A 16,344-nucleotide genomic window follows, 5' to 3' on the forward strand; every position below is an offset into this window, starting at 1 on the left:
TATTCTTAGTGATAATATTAGCTTGTTAAATAGCATTCATTGTGTAGCTTTGTGTAATCTATTTTTAATTTTTCAAAATAGCATCTAGATGCTGTGGTGAATTGTTCTTTATAAATCAAGGAGAGAATCCCATAGTGCTTGCTCAGACAAAACTCCCATTGAGTTCAAATGGAATTTCACCACAGTAAGAACAGCAGGGTGTGTAAAAGCTAAGTATTATTAGTGGTTGTTGTTGTTATTATTATTATAGTTTTAAAAAGATAAATTGGGTAGTGAGGCAAGACAGTGAGAAGAGGAAAAGAGGTGCTACAATCAGAATTAGTTAAATTCCTACAATCTATCAGTTAATTTCCTATTAAAAGATGCACAAATGTAAGATTAGGCAGACCTCTGTCCATGTCCTACCTCTCTGAATTCTTTAGCAGAGTGCACCGTACTAGAACAGGTTAAGCAGTGGGTAAATGTCCTCACCCATTTGCCAGGTAAGAACTGCTGTCTGTCTTCCACTAGCTAGTTCTTGTCTTCTCTTGTCATCACACTTGTACCTGAATGTGCTGCACCATTTATGTGGACTTCAACTAAGATAAAGTTTGTTAAGAAGGAAGTTTCCATTTGCTTATTATGTTTTGAAATGTTAAGTGTGTTTATGGATGCATAACATTTTTTTCTCCTTTTTAAAACCATTCTGTCAATGCTTGTCAAAGTTGAGCTGTTTGAGATTACATTTTCCAATTGCAATTCCAACTGGAATATCTGGGTTTTTTTCTTTTAATCAAGATGCTCTGCAGTGAGACAAAAATGCACAGTTTCTCTATTAAACAACACAGCCATGTCCTGGTAAGGTTCATTCCTGAGTGTTTTGAAGCAGTGACTTCATTTTGGACAAGTTTCCTCATGAAATGCCCTCACAATGTTGCAACATCATAAAAAATTCCAAATTCGTTCCAGTTTGGGAAAAGATCATTATATACGTATGGACAGTGCATCTTTGTTTCAGTTTGATTATTGCCAAAATTAATGTGTCCTGAGTGTGTTCTTCATAGCTTCAGTAGTGTATCTTGTGTGTGCCATGTTTCTAGAGTGACATGGGCTTAGCAAGACCTGCAGTTTCTCCTAGCAACACTGTGATGTCAGCCCAGAAAGTAAAGGAGGAGAACTGGAGACAAAAGGCAGGGAGTTCAGGAAAAACACATAGAGAACAAGAGCTGAAAGAAGTAAAAGGAAAAAAAAAAAAAAAAAAAAAAAAAAACAACCAAACAAAAACCTGGGGAAATAGTAAAAGGCAGAGAGGAAGAATGGAACAGGCATGAGGGACAGGAAAGAATACAAAATTTGAGCAGGAAAGAGACAGAAGAGCACCACTCGCATACTAGAAGATCAATGAAAGCAGGAGGGAGAAGCATGGAGGGTAGGTACAGAGACAGAAACATGCAATCATAGAATGGTTTGGGCTGGAAGGGACCTTAAAGATCACCTAGTTCCAACCCCACTACAAAGGGCACGGGCACCTTCCACTACACCAGGTTGCTCCCAGCCCCATCCAGCCTGGCCTTCAATACCTGCAGGGATGGGGCATCCACAGCTGCTCTGGGCAACCTGGGCCAGTGTCTCACCACACACACAGGAAAGATTTTTTTTCCTAACATCTAATCTAAATCTACCACACTCTTTTAGTTTTAAACCATTACCCCTTGTCCTGTCACTACATGCCCTTGTAAAAAGTCCTTCTCCAGCTTTCTTGTAGGCTCAGTTCAGATACTAGTAAGCCGCTATAAGGTGTCTCCAGAGCCTTCTCCAGGCTGAACAACCCCAACACTCTCAACCTGTCTTCATAGGCTAAGACATCTTTTCAGGTTTTAGATTTGTTTGGGCAAAGATTATTGAAAGAGTGTGATTTTCAAATAGTACTGAAATGTAATGCTGAGACTCCAAAAGCTTTGGAGCAGGAAAATCCCTTCATATCTATTCACAATATTTATTAACATGTTTATACTTATTTATTGCTCTTTATTGTTTTTATGCTATTCTTCCTTTTGTTATTACTCAGTGCAATGGGAATCATTCCCATCTGTCTATGGTAACGGTAACTCAAACGAAAGGACACCCCCCGCCCCCATCCCACCAGATTCTCACATCTCAAAATTAAGAATTGCAGAGATCTGATTTATGTCTATTAGTACAATTAAGTCAGTAACATTTAACAGTTTTCCATCCACGCCCATCAAACATTGGAATGCTACTGAAGTGGTTAAGAAGCACTGTAGTTTAATAAGAGAAGGTTAATTTAAACTTGTAGGCATGACCTTAACACCTGAAGAAATGACAGGAAACAGTGGAAAAGTCAGTAAGGAAAACAAAAAGTAATGAACACAGAGTAGAGCAGAAATAGGTAATGGGCAGTGCCCATGGACAGGGTTTTTGAGAAACAAGTAGCCTGTAACTCATGAAGACCATTGCCTGTATAGGAACCAAATTCAGGATCCCCGCTAGTTTCATAATTTCAGGCATAATTGTGTTTCCTCTGCCAGTCATGATTGGTTCATGTTAAAAAAAAATAATAAATAATAATTAAAAAATTCTTTGCAGTTTTATGTTACTATGTTAGTTCAGATAACAGCAGGCAGCGATGCAAATCTAAAGGTTCCAGTCTTCTTTATGATCAGTAATTGTTAAGTATAGTCAAAAGGTTACATTGCTTGGCCATTTCCTTATTTTTCTTATTAAATAATGAGCGTGTTATTTATTTTTGTGTGATTTTACAACTACAAAGCTGAGAACGTAAAGGTTAGGAAGCTGCTAGGATTCAGGTAGCCCATATGCATATACATTAGCTGAGGCCAAGACAGCTCTTAGGATAGTGCAGGTCGGGTAATCCTGAAAAAAAATGTTGTTATCAGATCAGATAACTGTAAGCTGTAGAAAAATGTGTCAGGAAAGCGACCAAAGCAAAACGGTGATAATTTGTAATATTGGGAAGCTGTTGCCATTTTCAACCTCAGTTTTGCACTCCTAAATCAGGGGTAATACATATTTGTTTGTACTTTTACCTTATCTGTACTTTAAAGAAGGACTATTTAGCATCTGTAAAACTAATTACGCTGTGATAGCTGACAGAGTATAGACCACACAGGACTTCTGCCAATAAGGCAGATGACTGACTAAATCACAGATCAACGCTATTAGCAGCTACATTATGAGCTGGGAGAAAGTCTCCAGATTGGATATATGGGTTATACAAAAATACTTAACTTGTGACTAGTCTCATGTATTTAGAGGGTTTCATCCCAGCCTGGATGAAACATTTCTACAGCAAGCCAAATTCCTAATTCTTTTCCTGTCTCTCTTCTCATAATATGCCCTGAATCTAGTCAGGCTTGTACATTTAAGGACAGAAGTGCTTCTGTGTTCAGCTCACATGTTAAGGATAAAACATAGCACTCTATTTTTAGCAACATTGTAACTTTTGATGAACTGCAATTCATCAAAATTAGGGGTATTGCAGTGAGTAAGTCTTTTTATCGTCTCTAGACAGTTCCAGTAGTATTTATGTAATAAAGTAAAAGTTCATAGTACATAAAACCACTAAGAGTGTCCTTAGTGCCTGTGAGAATAATAGGAGAGAAGCAAAGATTTTACACTGAGAAAAAAAACCTCTATCATTTATTACTCATCTCTGACACTGTAAGCTTGTTCCCAGAAAGTTTTTTCTAGATCTTTCTGTGTTTTTTAATAGCACTAATAACCATCTTCCCTTCACTCAGGAGATGTTTCCACAAAGTCATCAGTGCTGAGTGTGGAGGGAACTCCTCCCATTGCAAAGCCCAACCGTTCCCTCTAAAATTGTTTTTTCTCTTTCTGTTAGTTACAGATAGAACAGGGTTTAGGAATTCTGTTCCTATGATGTTTGTTTATTGTCTTCAGATACCTGAAGAGGGAACCATCACGTCTCCTGCTTGCTATTGTTTGCTCTTAGACCTCGTTTTAACTGATACTGCTGGTATTATGGAATGAAGTTTGGAAATACCCTCAAGAGCATAACAAGATAGTTGTGTTTTCTGATGAATTGCTTTACAGAGAATGTAATTATGCATTTTACAGGATAGCAATTTGTATACCACATAAAGCACATGTTTGCTTGTGGGAATTGTGTGGTTTTGCTGTAATTATTAGAGCCTATTGATTGTCTTCCATTATGTTAATGTTTCCAAATTAAGCAATATGAAACAATTTTCTGCCATGCTGTAACTCAGAAGCCTTAGGGATATTATCTGCAACTTTTACTGCAAGTCTAGAGGCCTCTGTGAATAAAACTTATAATTCACTTCATTGTAAGTTTTTCTCCTGATTGTAATCAATGAACCTTATACTGTGGAATATAAATGAGGTGACAAAGGAGGAAATAACCCTTCTGAGGCAGGAAAAGAGTGATGGTAAAAGGCACAATGAGCATTCGATTGACTTCTTAAACAAAAATACTTTTGCCCTTTCTTTTGAAGACTGGCTACTTTCGGATAATCATAAGCTGTTTGCAGCTATGACCATTTTAGAAAAGAAGAATAATTTTAATGATGAGTCATTACTGTAATTGCTTCAGCATTTCCTGCACTAGTTAAGATAGCTTATTTCTGGCCATATAGTACTTTATTGGCTTTTGAAATACTGTATCATCTGTTCAATTTGTGGAAAACTATCAAAGGAGAATAACTGAATGTTAGGGATGGAAGCACCAAAAGATTTCTGGCAATTATTTCCAAGATCGGCTGCAGTCAACTTGTCCTGATTTTACTTCTTTTAATCTTACTTTAAAAATACAGACATGTTCTCTTTTCATTTTTGTTTCTACAAATTTCTTTTAGGATAATTCCTGCCACTAAGTATTCCTGGTTTATAGCTTTGTATTTTATTCTCACACTTTGTATTATTTAATCCGTTCTCAATTTTTGCACTTGATTCTTACTTGACTTTTACTTCATTTCCTATTTTATGTATCTCTACTTTTATTTGTTTCTTCCTCTCTCTCCTTCCTAGATTTGTTCTCTTCCTTACCATCCTAGCTGTTTTATTTTTTTGCTTCTCCTTACTCTCTTTTATATTTTTCCCTTCCACTTTTGCATGTATTTCCTATTTTCTTTCATGTAGTACCTCATATAAGAAAGAGAGAAGCACAACCTGTAACATCACAGACATAATTATAAGGTGAAAAGGTGGTTTTTCATTTCTGTGTGTCCCAATGTCCTTGGAAATTTAAGGAAATAGAAACATTCAAAGGTGTCTGTGTGTGTCATATGGTTTTTTAAATGAATGTGTAAACACATGTACCAATATTTGTATATTGCTTTTGAAAAGGGGAAGAATTGCCTCAACTTCTTCAAGTAGTCAGAGGATGAGAAATAAATGTATTGGTAAATTTATGGCCATACAAATCTGTAACTTCCCAACAGTTATTTTTTAAGAAAGGTAAAGGAAATAGTTGTGCATTCTGAGCCCTTCCTAGCAAGAATTTTAAATCTGGGAGTTTGCTGGTACATCAGGGAAAATATGATTTTTCTGTTTTTTTTTCCCAGAGTGATCATTACCACAGAGCAAAGTTTGTACTCAGAATCCAAAGGAGAATATCCACACCCTTTGTTTAGAAAATGTAGTAGTGTAGCAATGTATGAGTTAGCTAAATAGCAATTTCTCCCTTGGTTTCTTTTGTGAGGGGAATTGTGGTCATTTTGTTTTCTTTGGGTTTATTTTGCTGATAGATTTTTTACATCATCCTTTAGAGTGATTGACCTATTTGAACTGAAATGTTCTATCTCAGTCCAGTTCTAAGTAAGCTAGCTTTGACAGAATGAACAACCACCAAACTGAAAGGAAAAGGCCGAATAATCATAGAGATTGACAGGAATATTTTCACTGAACCTGTGGATGACAACTTACATGCCTAGGATCAGTGGCTTGTTTCCCTTAGTTGCTTCTGTATTTGGGATGAAAAGATAGGCACTGTCAGAATGATTTAAAAAAAAAAAAAAAAGCCAACAAAACCCAACAGGATAAAGAACAGGACCACGCATTCACAAGTTCTTGTGTTTGTACACAGAAGACTGTAACCTGTAGCCCACAAGAGGCCTGAACCCTGGTCAGAGTTTGCCTGGTTACAGAAAACATTCCCTGCCTGGGAAACATCCTCACAGTGAAATGAAAGAAGCTTGAGTACCACATAAATCTACACAAGAGATGGGATTCAGCCTCACGACTTACCCATTCTGGGATAGGTTTAATGGTGTGTGTTGCAAGGAAGCCACCACAGAGCCCATTGCTCTGTTCAGCCGTTTTCTGTTACAGAAAGAACACTAAAGTAGTTTGCAGTGCTGCCTTTACACTTTTCAGGCATACGGAACTGAAGAAGTGAACACAACAGGATAATTATGTCTTAGGTCCATAGCACACCACAGGGTAGATGCAGGGCCACACCACCACAGCAGCTTGATCAAGCATTTTATTGCATGGATGTACCAGGCTGCCTTAGAGAACTAACCTTTAGCAATATGGACGTGAGCCAAACTGCATCACTCTACTGGAGCAAATGCATTGATCAGTGCGGACACAGCCTGTATTTACCAGGTCTCTCAGTCCTAAGCAAGACTTTGAATCCTACTGTCAGCATAGGAATGTTCTGAAGAAGCGCCAGGAGGCAGCTGAAATGTATTACTCTTTTGGAAACAAACATGACAATAACTGAACTTTCATGGGTATGGATAAACACTTCTGGACAGTAAAAGTTTTTGTTTATTTGTACTAAATCAAAATTAACTTTCTGTTTGTTGAGTCATTTCATCAGACTCGTTGCCTTTTCAATTGCTTTATCATGCACTAAGAAGGAGTAAAACAGCATACAAGGTGACTGATGTTGGTTTGCTTTCATAAAAGCAATGAATATCAATGTTTCTAAGATGTGCTACTTATGATGAAATCTTCATAGAGGAAGCAGACTTAAGAGGACACTACACTTATTACCAAGCAGATGGACACACCCTGACTCTGGGTTTTGTTATTCTTTTTTTAAAAAGGACCCCTTCCATTCCAGTTTGGCCAATGAGGGATAGTAATTTTTGTTTTAGTATAGTAGTATTTTTTTAACAAGTGCAACAGTAGGATACGGGAAGCATGTATCCCCCATTCTCACACTCAGGATGTTAGGAGAAGAACTGGGGTTTTTTTTTGCTATCATAGAATCATAGAATAGTTTGGGTTGGAAGGGACCTTTTAAAGATCATCTTTCATTAGGTCAGGTTGCTCAAAGCTCCTGATCATACAGCTGTCTTCTTGGTACCTATCCTAAATAGATCTTTCACATTCAAATGAAAGAACTTATGTTGAGTCCTCTTACAATGATTAATTGGGAAGATTTGGAAATTTTGGAGGTTTTCCTGGAAATTGCAGAATATTTTGGTATCTCCTAAAGAAGAAACTCAATGAACATAAACACAATCCTTCTCAGTATAGTTTTAATCCTGTACTAGTGACCGCGCTTGCACAGCATCCATATGTCAGATTGTCTAATCTGTGATAAGGATTCACCGACTAAGTGTCCTGAAGAGGTGTAGCTGTACACAAGCCCCGAGATTAAATAACCATTCATATGTCTGACATCTGGTAAGGGCACTCTTTGGGTTATAACTGACAGTGAGTGCATACATCCATTTCAGTGTGAAGGTCAAAGAGAATAACTGAAAACACTGGTCAATATGTTTCAGGTAGGCTACGGTAAGGAACAGAGTCTTAACCTGCCTTTCACCAGATTAATCCACTGCTGCTACACCTTGGTATAAATTCATGCTTCTGAGCATGGGGCATTTCAGTCCGCATGATGAGAAAAGGAACTAATTTTGTTGGTTTACCAGAATTCTTTCTGTTCCTTGGCAATACTAATGGTTCAGGTATGTACTAAGCTACTGATGTGGAAGCAGTTAGTTGATGTGTTGTGTCTACATCCAGGATTAGATACGTAAATTAAACGACTCTCTAGACATGACCGCTGTTTTTAAGGTGGTGTTCACTAGAAAAGCTCCTGACAAACTCTCAGACTTTGAACACAGAAGTTCCTTTCAAGTTAATAATTAAGCCATTTAAAAATAAAGTAGTAGAATGCATTTGATCTAGCTTTTCATACCTTCTGAGTATGATAAATAGAGTGCCTTGAACAGAGCTGCTTAATTCAAAAGGTTATAGGTGTGAAGTAAAATAGTGCCATCTGGTTTAGAGGAGGAATTCATGCAAGGGAATGCTCAGCCAGCGTTACTCAGAACCATTTACACCAAAAGATAGAGACTACATTAAGTATTGTTTAAATAATTTTTAAAAAATAAGCATACTTTTCAAAATTAAGAAACCAGATTTTTTTTTCTCGTAAAAGACATCAGCAATCTTCATTCATTCTTTTCTCCTAATATTTGGTACTATTTATTTAGAAATTACAGAAGGACAAATATGAGGGGAAAAGACTGAGAAAGCAAAAGGGATTGTTAGTTTAATTTAAAAATTATTCTTCTGAGTTTAAAAAAAATACATTTTTGCAGCAAAGCTTATATAACATTGTCAAAGGCAATTTTAATTTGCAGAATTTAAAAATTATTATTTATGTTTTGAATAAATGCAACTACAGCATTTAGGAAAATCACCTTTTCATTACTTCAATAACTACCTCCAAAGCATACAATATAATTTCAAAATCCTGTTAAATAGGCTAAAGTTACCAAGTACTTTCCTAAAGTCCAGGTGTTAGAAATAAAATTTTTGGCATATTTTTTATTAAAACTCTGCACTGTGCCTTGAAATTTTCTCATTAAAATGGTCACTTCATGTATTTTTCACTTGCTTACTCAAGTATTTTTTCCGTTTTCTTTCTTTTCAGTCTCTCTCTAATACAGAAACTACATACTGGTTTTTAAAATCAAAATTATTATTTTTATGATACAGAAGAGACGCTGGTAAGAATGGAAATAGAGGGTATTTCCATATAATAACAACAATGTCCCTAGAATTGATTTTTCACGTTTCTCTATAAACAAAGCCCTCCTCAACTAGTATTTAATTTCTGATCATACGATTGCATAGTGGGTATCAGCAGCTATGATAGACAATTAAGCCATATTTAAAACTCTTTTCAGTCTCAGAAAATACTAAAAGTAGCACATCTCTGAATACATTTTAACAGCTTAGTAGTAATATTTATTCAGTGTAACTTCTATTCATTGTCACATTCACTGTAAAGAAATAATTTTGTGATAGATGTAGGAAGTGATGTTACTGTAGTTGAAATTACTAATCTTATCTCAAGCATTAAAAAATAATCTTAAGCATCCTGTATTCCATGAATGTAAACATGTTTGAACCATTGTACTAGTGGTGTTTAATTTTCAAAGGTAAATTCTCGCATTTTGTACAATCATAAAGGTTTTGAAATTGGTCCATGGGAAGTAGTATGTAGAAACTAGGAAAAACCTAGAAAACACTACAGAACTGCAAAAAGATAAAAGTTATAGACCTGACCCTTCTACATCACAGACGGTCAGAGTATGTAAGATGAAATATTGTACCTTACATAACAAAAAGTGAACATTTACTGGCACTGATATTAAGAAACGTTCGCATAAACTACTTCAGAAAACATACAGAGATTTTTTTTTTCATTAAATCTATTTGGAAGAGCAACCTATGTTGAATTTTCTGGTTCTAATGGGATATTATAAAGTTAGGTAAGATTAATTTTCTAGGAAATACATAATGTAGTCAAGTAAACAGAGCTGGATATGAACAAAGGAATAAGCATAGATTATGATAACCAATTTAAACCTCTTTCTAGTAGTGTGTCAATGCCAGTGTGCGGATACAAAACCTGAGGTCACAAAATGAGGGAAAAGCAGAACCAGTAGCAGTTACATGTGCAAGCGTCATGAATCTAGAGATACTTAGAACTGCCTTTTCCTCATTTTTTCCTGTTCAAATACATGTCCATGTTCAGCCTAAGTATTTTTGGCATATATTTTATAAACTTCTATCATTGCTATCACTGTTACCTGCAAAGATAAAAAGCTTCCCGTGAACAGTCAGAACTGCTTGAGCATTACGACAACTATTCTACAAAATGTAAAACCATTTGAACTGATTTTTTGTATCATACTGACATTTACAATTAGAGTTCTTTTCATCAAGATTAAAGCTTGAATAAATTCTGAACCCAAGCAATTTCTAGAAACTATTTTTTCATTTGACTTTTGAGCTCTGAGAGAGGAAAAACTAGGAATCCACTTTCTATAAATACTACAGAAAAAGGAAAGGTGCACACAGCTGCATATGTGACATTGTCAGGGAAGCAAAGCCTCAGCACTTTTTTTTTTTTTTTCTTTTTATAACAATTAAAATAAGTAGTTAAAACTTTATAGATTTGAATTGTTTTGAAACTAGAATTTTGTTTGGAGAAAGTGTGAATAGAAGTCAGTCAGTTTCTTTTAATTTACAGGAGTGTAGTATGTTTACATGAACAAATATGTGGTCTTGGAGGGAGTTTATATACATGAATAGCCTATAACAACTCAAACCTTACATCATAAGCAGCTTTCCACAGTACTGAACGCACTTCCTTAGTGTTGTCTGTACATCAAGGTTCTCCTAATTCCACTATTAAGAACTCCAGCAACTGTCTGAAACCTTCCCACATCCAAAGTAAAATAAATCATCTTTTTAATAATGTGATGAGCTATGCTGCAACTTTTCCTGTCATTACTGTAATTCTTTCCCAACAATATATTTTCACTTTGTTTAATGGTAAGCCATGCTTCACATTATTGTTTGCATTTTCTCAGGAAAGCATCTGGAGATAGATATGTAATGGTGTTACTCTGGTAATAACTGTGTTAAATAACTGCAGAAAAAGAGATAGTACAAACCTATTTATTATTATAATTCTGCTGCTGTTGCACTTCAGTGAAGAAGATCAGGGCTCCAGTTTGCTATATAACAAGATGCAAGGACTTAACAGTGTGAATACCCAGGTGAAAAAAGGGTTGCTAAAACCGAAAGTCATGGAGTGCTGACTTAAATATACCGTAATTTTTATTCCTTTTATTTTATTTTATAAATAGTTTAAGCAATACATAGAAAAAAACACCAAACTAGGAAAAGCATGGTGAGAAGAGAAAGTAACAAAAAGATGTAAGAAATAGATGTAAGAAGTAAAAAAGGAGAAAAGATTGGAAGCCTGGGTAGAAAGGATGTTCTGGAGCATTGTTCAAGGTTTACAGTCAGTGGTACATCTGAGCAAAAAACAGTGTCTAAGACCATCCTGGTAATGCACAAGCAATCTCCACAGCTGCTTCTGCTGGCTACACCCCCCAGCTGATGCCCCTAAGAGTACCTTTCCTAGTAGATTAGGAAAATTATTATTCTGCTACAGGAAACATGCTCACCATATTAAAATATTTATTATAACAGTGACAACATTTTTTCTATATTAAGCCCTTGCAAAGCAAATCTAGCATGAAGCCTTACTTCACTTTATCTGTGGGGTCCATTTTTTTTTTTTTTTTCTGCACAAAGTCTTATAACCATTGCACTTGAGCAGTGGTGTGGCATTTCAGCAAAGAGAAGGCTGGGTCAGGCAGGTGTGTTGCATTAGAGGTCAAGCTGGAAAGTTTGGAGCAGGGAAGGAGGAGCAAATGCAAGACCAAGAGAGAGGGAGAGTAAGCAGGGGATACTAGTTAAGGCTGATTGAGCACACCTGTGATGACCACTTCCCAATACACCTTGGGAGACCACTGAGGACTTGTTCTGAGGGAGGCACAGGTCTGGGGTTTGTTGCTTTTATTAGTTAGAGGAATAAGGCTGTTTGAGTTACTTTGGAGAGTTTTGTTTTTAAATGAGGTCTGCTATATTCTGAAAGCAAACGAAGCAAAGTGCTGACCTTCTTTAGGAGAACAGGCAGATGACATGGTTACAGGCTGTCCATGATTTGTAGAGATGGCTGCAAAACGGGGAAGAAGCTGAACTAGCAGAGAAGAAAAAAGAGAAATTTGGAAGAAGAATCATTTGAAAGGAAGATGTAGATTGCACCATAGTAATGAAAAAAACTGTAAGAGTGGGTATCTGTGATTGAGGGAAAAAGCTTGATAAGCCTATGTGCTCCTCCTGTAAAGTCATCAAAAAGCACCAGGGCTGTGTAACTTGTGACTGAGCAGAAGATGGTATGTCAGCAGCAGAGTACTTGCAACTTGTGGAGCAAAACAAAAAGAGCCTGATGGATTTGGAACTAGGTAGGTAGGGACCTGGATGATAAATCCAACTGCTTAAAAACAGTCTTATACCTTGCATGAAAAAAGGAGCTGATGCTGTGATGACTTGACTGAAGTGGTCCTATCTTTTGTTTTGTAAAACTTAGTATATAAATCCTGAAGAATTCTGGAGGAAATTTTTGCATCCTCGTTTTACCCTGTGCCCCTGACTAGTCCTGTCAGAGGGGAAGACATTGCCTATCCAAACTGCAAAAGATCTTGACAGAAAGATGAGTATGCTGGCAAATGAAGCACACCAAATACAAACGATTCGGGACAGGAGCAGTTTTAATAGTGTCTTAGTTGTGCTCAGCGTGAAGCAGGTGATGGTGATCGGCACTGAAATGCTGGGTATAGCAAAGAAGGGAAGTCCGTGTGGGGATGAAGGTAAGGTGTGTTAAGTTGTCCTGCTTTCCTCTATACTCTAGTAACTGTTTGCAAGACCATTCTGGTAAACTAACAAATGTTTTGGGAATAGCAAGGCAACTGTAAACAGGACCTATCAGAGGTAGTTCTGACTTCTGGGTTAGTTACAGGAGATGAAGGTTAAAGGCCATGTTTCTTCAACTTGGGCTGAGCCACTCTGTGCAGTGTTCTTAAATTAATAAACATAGTTGTGAAGGAGTGATGTTGCAGGAGTCCTTCCCAGGCTACGGTACTCTGTGGAACATTTCGCTTCCTCTGGTGTAGTGACCTCGGAGCCTTAACAAGTACATAAAGCATATTGCTTGCTGCTTCAGGTACTATTCCTAGCATGCCCTCTTTTATTCTTGCACTGTATTTGCGCCGTGCCTTGTAACACTTGACATTCTTTCCAGCCAAAGTCTAATCTAGTCCCTTTTCCATCCTGTTCCTTAACTCGTTATTTCCCCTATATTTTTTAATTTATGTACTTTTTTGATGCTTTCCTCCTTGAGCACATTCTCATCACCATTCACTTTTACTTCCACCTCACCTCCCAATTCCTTCTTTGTGTCATTTTCTTTCTACTCCCATTTTCCCACATCTCATCTTGTTCTCTTATCTCATTCTTTTCTTATTATTTATATATATATATCAAGTTTCCTAAGGTAAGAAGAAAAATAACTAAATACTTTTCCCATTCTCTTCTAAAGGTCTTTCCTCTTATTGCTAGCAAACCAGTTGTACTTGCTAAAATAAATTACCAAACCATGTTTTCTCCTGCAATTCGCTTGTACTTCATTTATGTATGAAATGTTAATGATGAGCTGGTTTACAACATACTCAGGCCTAAGTGAAGACATCTGTGTGAAAGCTTGCAAGAAGCCAGTATTTTTAACATTAAGTGATTTTTGGTGGGCACAATTTCTAATTGCAGCTGTCCATATGGAAACTGCAGAATAAGCCGATTCCTTAGTCTGATGACAGCCACTTGGCCAACAAATATTTGCCTGGTGGGAAGCAAGCTGAAATATGTGAAACACCTGAAAGAGTGTGAATTAGGAAGTTACCTGTAAATAGTGTGGGGTTTTTTTCTTAAAAGGCAACTTCAGTGATAAAATTAGAGTAAATATCAATTCACTGTTATGTCTATGATTTTAAAAGTTATTAAAACCAACTGGCAACCATGGAAAGCTTGGTTACTTCAATTAGTCCTTCCTTATAAGAAAACTTGTTTCAGTCTCTCTTTAATAAAAAAATAATCAACATTCTAAAGGTAGAGACACTGTTGGAAATGTCAGATACATGAGAAGTGAAAGAGAAATTTCTTTATGTATTCTTTTTTGATGTTTTTAAAAAATGAGCTTTCCTCTTCTCACTTCCCATTTCTTCCTGATTATTGCTAACCATAACTCCGCTCCTTGTAACCCTATTTCAAATGACACACTATGGATCTCTAACCTATACAATAGAAAAAAAAAAATTTAAAGTATTATTTATGTAATCAATCCTTCCAAGTTTTCTAAATTAGTGGTGGGTTGTTTTCTTTAACACCATTATTGCACTGTATTTGGCTTGTGTGACAAGTTTTTGGTAGCAGGGGGCTACAGGGGTGGCTTCTGTGAGAAGCTGCTAGAAGCTTCCTCCATGTCACATGAGCCAATGCCAGCCGGCTCTGAGATGGACCCACCACTGGCCAAGGCTGAGTTAATCAGTGATGGTGGTAGCACCTATGGGCTAGCGTATTTAAGGGTGGGGGGTGGTGGTGGTGGGGGAATGGTGAAACATATTTCAGCAGAAGAAAGGAGTGAGACTATGTGACAGCAACAACTCTGCAGATGCTGAGGTCAATGCAGAAGGAGGGGGAGGAGGTTTCCCTGCAGAAATTCCCCTACAGCCCATAGTGAAGCCAATGGTGAGGCAGGCTGTGCCCCTGCAGCCCGTGGGGAGGACCCCACACCAGAGCAGATGGATGCCCAAAGGAGGCTGTGACCCCCTGGGAAGCCCATGCTGCAGCATGTTTGCTGGCAGGGCTTGTGACCCGGTGGGAGACCCACGGTGGAGCAGGGGCATAGTGTGAGGAGCCCTCCCGTGAGGGGGCAGGAGCGGCAGAGACAGCATGTGAGGGACTGACCCCAGCCTGGAAGTTAGGCCTGGTAAGAAGGGAGGAGTTGGGGGAAGGTGTTTTAAGATTTGGGTTTATTTTCTTATTATCGTACTCCGATTTGTTTGGTAAGAAATTAATTGTTTCCCAAGTAGAGTCAGGCGAGCGATATCTCCTTGTCTCTCAACCCATGAGCTTTTTGTTGTATTTTCTCCCCTACCCAGCTTAGGAGGGGGGTCACAGAGCGGCTTTGGTGGGCACTGGGCATCCAGCCAGGGTCAACCCACCACATGCGCTTTGATGGCTGCCTACTTCAGGACTGAAGAGATTCTTTTCATTTACGATCCTTGAAGTGTTGCTGTCCTCTGAGGACTCTTTTTCTTTCTCCCTTTGGGAAAGGAGCACTGGTGGAAATGTGAAAACCTGGGAAAATAAGCAATAAGCTTGGTCTTGATGGTAGGTAATGTGGTTTCAATAGCAAATGAATAAGCTGCAGATGTGATTTAGGGGAGAGGGAGAAAAGAAAAAACTGGGGCCACAAGGTGTTACTTATACCCACTTAAAAAAAAAAAAAAAAAGAGAGAGAGAAAACCCACTAACCACCCCACCACAAGGCAAAGATATGTTGACACCATTCAGTGGAAGGTAGATGGGCACGTGAGCCTTTACTGTCCTGAGTTCCTGCACCTTGATGATCCTGTGCGGTACGGTATGATTATATTGCATGCTGATAAAACACCCGCCTTACTGATGTGATGGATATGTAGTAATACAAACCTTGCCCCTGAAATGTAGGATTTGTTAGATCAGGTGCAGATCTATACTGAGATTTCTATGCTAATATATATCTTTGGATTTGGTAACGTCCAGGAGATGCATTTCTGTTCAGTACTCTACGTTGTACTGAAGATGTGCTTGCGGTTCCAAGCCCTTTTCTGGATAGTTTGGCTTAAAAAATTGTTTCTCTGTCATATCTACTTGGTTTTGTTTATCCATATTTAGTTGCTTCCATTTACCAATGTGCGTATTTTCAAAAATACCCAAGAAATTTCTACCCAGTCAGTTCAGCTTCTCACTACCCTTGTGTTTGAGCTTTTGTAAATGAATTTAACTGTGACTGAGGCACCGTATTAAATGAGTAGATGTAAAATATGACTGAAGCACAAGTGGGACCTGTATTGAAATAGAGTGAAGTTTTCCTTTCAGTGTCCTATCACGTAAGGACATACCTTTGTTCGGACAAATGTGATAAAAACTGCCTATGCATAATAAAAGTTTCACTTCTTTATGATTTACCATATAAAACTGATTTCTATAGAAGTTTTTTGCTGACCCTTGCAGGCTTTTATTACTGCTTTTTAGATTTAGTTCATTGTCCCTTAAACCAGTATTTTTTTGCCTTTGTTCTTCGTGTGTTTGTACAGTTGTCATGGAAGGGATCTCCCAAAAGTATTAAATATCTGTTAAGTTTTTATCAAGTGATAAATTAGTAATGTTTAATATTATAATAATTAGCAACTTTGC

The sequence above is a fragment of the Falco punctatus genome (genome assembly GCF_963210335.1).
Source record: "Falco punctatus genome assembly, chromosome: 1".
Taxonomy (NCBI): Eukaryota; Metazoa; Chordata; class Aves; order Falconiformes; family Falconidae; genus Falco; species Falco punctatus.